The 4,481-nt window shown below is 32.7% G+C and overlaps 1 pseudogene across 1 annotated transcript; it reads right to left on the reverse strand.

The window, feature by feature from the left end:
* Positions 1–46: 46 nt before the first annotated feature.
* Positions 47–4,021, reverse strand: LOC143542465 (nuclear transcription factor Y subunit A-3-like; annotated as a pseudogene). The gene is made up of 6 exons (XR_013136907.1): positions 3,821–4,021; positions 2,784–3,108; positions 2,199–2,299; positions 1,756–1,821; positions 966–1,136; positions 47–501 (listed from the first exon to the last, which is right to left on the reverse strand). The product of XR_013136907.1 is annotated as a nuclear transcription factor Y subunit A-3-like (transcript).
* Between the last annotated feature and the right edge of the window lie 460 nt (positions 4,022–4,481).

Consider the following 4,481-nt stretch of genomic DNA (forward strand, 5'->3'; position numbering starts at 1 on the left):
TACACCAACGCATTAACAATAGTAAAAAATCCATGTTACTAGTATTCTGAAACATAAAGTAATCTTGCACCCAACAACAAAATAAGACAAGGTTTCATGCTTTTTCTTGAAGTAAAAACATACCCATCAGAATCAATCTTGTGTAGAAAACCTAAGGAACTAATGACAGAAAGTAAAGAGCCAAGGATGACTTCCCTTATGAACAAACAACCAAGCCCAGTCAGCTGTTATTCATCAAGTGAAACATGTGGTGGGTCCCATCCCCTATGTTCGAGCCCTGAGCTTGTGCATGGGAATTGTAGATGGAGAACTTGAGTTCTTGCTGGTGGAAAAAGTTGTCCTCATTAGAGGCGGTTGTGATATCCGAGCATGTACCGCCGGGTCCCAAGTGGTTATCTTGTTGGTTACGAGGTTGGGTTTCCTTTTTTGTGTTTAGAAAGCGGCCACGGGTCCTCTAGCCCTCTTCAGTGCATGACAATGCCTTGATTCATGGAGATAAGGCTGTCCATGTTTTTGCAAAAGAAAGGGTTAATTCGGTCCCACTTAATTGCATAGAAAAGTAACCAAAATTCGGTCCAACTTTTATTTTGTAAAAGTAGCTTTTTTGGCCCAGAAAACTTCATTAAACTATAATGAAAAAGATTTCATAACTTGAGAAATCAATAGCTTAGATACTGGTTACCTGTTGTCAAAGTTAAGATTGCTTTTTATTTATAAAGTATAAACTGGGCCAAAGTTGAATTATGTTTTAATCCAAATTTTATAAAAGAACTAAAACTCCAATAGTTTGGAAGAGAAAGTGATTGCTTAATCATTTTTAGGGGCTACAAGCGAACCCTAAAATCGGGGCCTTTTGTACCATATATTTAGACCAAGCTGGTTTATATTTTTAAGAAATAACCCAAGAGTAAAGTAAACAGTAAACTTGTAAGCAGCTTGGAAGAAAATGAGTAAAAGCTAAAAACCTTTCGTGGTTTCGAAAGCTTGTTTTGTGCCTTGAGTTTCGCACGATATTGTCTCCTTCGAAGAATTGCATTATACTGCTTTGCATTCACATATATGGGCTCATCCTGCGCAAAATCAAGAGGAAGTGGGACCCGTGTAGAGCTTATGTTCATTCCTTGAAACTGAGGAACCTGATTATGTATAAACAGTAGGAACATATCTTAAGTATGTGGCATTATTAACCGGAAACAATAAGAATCTTTGAAGCGTTTAGAAACTTGTAGAATTAGCATAAAGAAAGTTAACGCAACTTTAATAAAAAAGGAAGAACAAAGAACATCATTACATCAATAATCGCATATAATCCAAAATATTTAAAAACCATTTGAATATAATCACTTCAGTTCAAGATTATTGTAAAAATCCATTTTCTTCCCATTTCAATGAAGGGGGTGTTTGGGATCCTTATTTTGACTCCTTATAACTTTTCATTAAGTTAACAAGTTACAAATGTGTAACTTATGGAACTTTTCCTCTCACAATATAAGCAATCCCAAACACCTTATTACTTTTCAAAAAGTTAGTTATAAGTTGGTGAAAATAAGCAAATCCTAAACACCCCCTAAATGAGATCTACTTTTACATTAAGTGGGACCACATAACAAAACGTCTACGTAAAAAAGAATATGAATAGTGCCTATATATCTTAATATATGATCCAATCTAGTTAGATATGCTAATTAAGAAAGCAAATGAACACCTTATGCTAGAAGAAGAGACAGCAGAGTGAAGGTTTAGTAATGTGCTCACCATAGTTTGTGACATGTGACCGTAAGATGCAACCAACCCACCATAGTATGGAACTGGAATACAAGCCTGAAATGATATCGTGAATGGGTCGACGTTGGTTATGTTTTCTCAACATGTAAAGTAACAAAAATGCATATCATAATATAGTCAGGCCGTTCAAAAATCGCCTAAAGCATGTAATCAATGCATATTATCATTAAAATAATAACATCTGAACCCATAGTAGACACTCAGTAATTATAGACAGTTCAAATTTAGTTTCTCGAAAAGGTCTGCGTAAACACAACTCGACACATTCATTAACCAGATAACCCATTTATCCTTTATTTTCTTTTCTTTTTTTTGCAAATTTTAGTATAAAACCATCTATCAACTACCTCTATCGCACATGAAATAAAACAATTCTAAATTTGAAATTGATTTATAAATTGTTCAAAACTTACATATGGCTGCTGCTTGTGGTTAGGTTGAAAAGCAAAACCATAATCTTGAGTACCAATAGGCAACGGGGACCCCACGCTACCTTCTTCATGTGTACCATGAGCTAGTTAAGAGATGCAAATATAACAATTAACAAAAACTGTCAACACTCACTTGTCTCACACAAATGAAAAAATAAACTTATTTTATGAATCTTTTTGTATGAAAAAAGAAATTATATTAGGCCAAATAAAAGAACTTAACTAAGCAGGGACATGTTGAGAGCCAACTAAAGTTTGTTTTTAACACATTCAACCTTAGTAAACTAGATTACTATTTTGATACTGTTTTGTAATCAAATTTAAAATTTTAATTAGTTATTAAATTACATTAGAAGTTGATTCGTTGTAGGCCAACGCAACCAGACTCGTCCCGTTTCAACCCAAACTTGCTTTCACCATTTTGCCACTCCAAGTTTCTAAAGTTAACAGAGTGCAAATGCCAAGCAACCAACAACTCAACAAGATTTAATTTGAAAATTCTACATACGGTTAACATCACTTGTAATAAGTTTCCTAGACTCATAATCATAATATTGGAAAAATAACCTGAATGAATGGAAAACTTGCAGCTATCTCCAGCACTAGCTACTTCAGGGTAAGATTGACAAGTGGATTGAGTTGATGATGAATCTTGATCTTGAAACTGAATCTGAAGCCCTAATTGCTTTGTGTTTTTGTGAGATGGAGTCAATGATCCCATTTTCAAGCTCAAGTTATTAGACAGTGTTGACTGGTCAACAAACGACTCGCCACCGGTCCACTGAGACGGGTACCCTACCCCACCCGGCTCACAATTCTTGTTAGCCAGTTCTTGCATGATTCCAATATCAGTGACTTGTAAAACAGTCATTTATATCAGCAGATTACCTACCTGCTCATGATTAAATAAACAAACAATATAGTGTCAAGAATCAGATGCTTAATATCTTGTACCAACATTCCACTAAGAATGTTAAGCATTAAAGAAACACACAATTATATCTAACTAACTAAAAGCAGATTTGAACACAAAGTTTAATTGAATAAAGCTAACAACACAAAGTCTTGTTGCCATAACTCAAGAATCTTGAACTGAATGTAATGATTTATTTATTTTAAAAAAAACTCACAAGTCACAAGATTAACTATTAAGAACATGGTAGACCAAATCAAGAACAGAATCACCAAAAATAGATTATATTAAGAAATCAAGATTATCTTGAAAGTCAAGATCAAGAAATCAAAAACAATAACAAATAAAAAGATTAAATTAGGTATTTCACATATAACATTTAATTTGCAGTTCTGTACACACTAATTTTTTATTAACTTTTTGTTGTAAATATGATATTTTAAACTCAAAGTAACCAACTGCCCAGATTGACAAATCAAGAAACCTTGAAATCAAGATTTAAACCCAGATGAAGTCAACAAAAAAAAAAGAATAAACTATGCCCTTTGAAGGTATTTCACATATAACATTTGCAGTTTAAAAAAAAATGTTTTTGTAATTTTGATAGTTTCAACTCAAACTAACAAATCAATAATAATAAATCTTGAAATCAAGAACCCAAATGAAGATTTAAAGTCAACAAATATTATACTCTTTGTAGGGAAGAATCCGAGCATGCCTCATTTCCTGAAACTTTGGTTATCTTTCTCTGTCTAGAAATACGGATGTTTAGCTGTTATATGTGGTAATGATGGTGGCAGAAAACGACAAAGACTTTACATCGCCGTCGTTTGATGGCTTTTCCGGCGGAGGGTATCCGGCAAAAGAAAAGAAAGAATTGGTAAGTGGGTTTTGTCGTGTTGTGATGGTTGAAATAAATGGATAAATATATATATATATGTATGGGGTCTATGAATCATGCGACTTATTTTAATGTTTTTTGTCGCTCTGAATCAGCCGCCCCCTATGTATATGTATGTCGCCACGCGTTTACCGCAGACCGTCTTTTTACTTCAGGAGTTTTGTTTTTTCTTTGTTTTTTTAACTAATTTTTAATTTTTATTGACTATGTTTGTTAAAGAAGTTTGTACAAGCTTCTAGCTTCAAATTTAAGAAAAAATTTTATTTAATTAAAATAAATTTTCTTTTTAAAAAGCTTGAAGCTTTTATGTTAAGATAAAAAACTTAAAGCTTCTACTAGTAATGTTTAGAACAAGCTTTTAATATTTTAATTTAATTAAATAACTTTTTAAAATAAAAACAAAAATTTACTATTATTGTTTTTAGTTATTCCCATTTTAGTAATTTTATTT

The sequence above is a fragment of the Bidens hawaiensis genome, unplaced genomic scaffold (assembly GCF_021521415.1).
Source record: "Bidens hawaiensis isolate Kalapana, Puna unplaced genomic scaffold, B.hawaiensis_p1.1 tig00012888_1, whole genome shotgun sequence".
Taxonomy (NCBI): Eukaryota; Viridiplantae; Streptophyta; class Magnoliopsida; order Asterales; family Asteraceae; genus Bidens; species Bidens hawaiensis.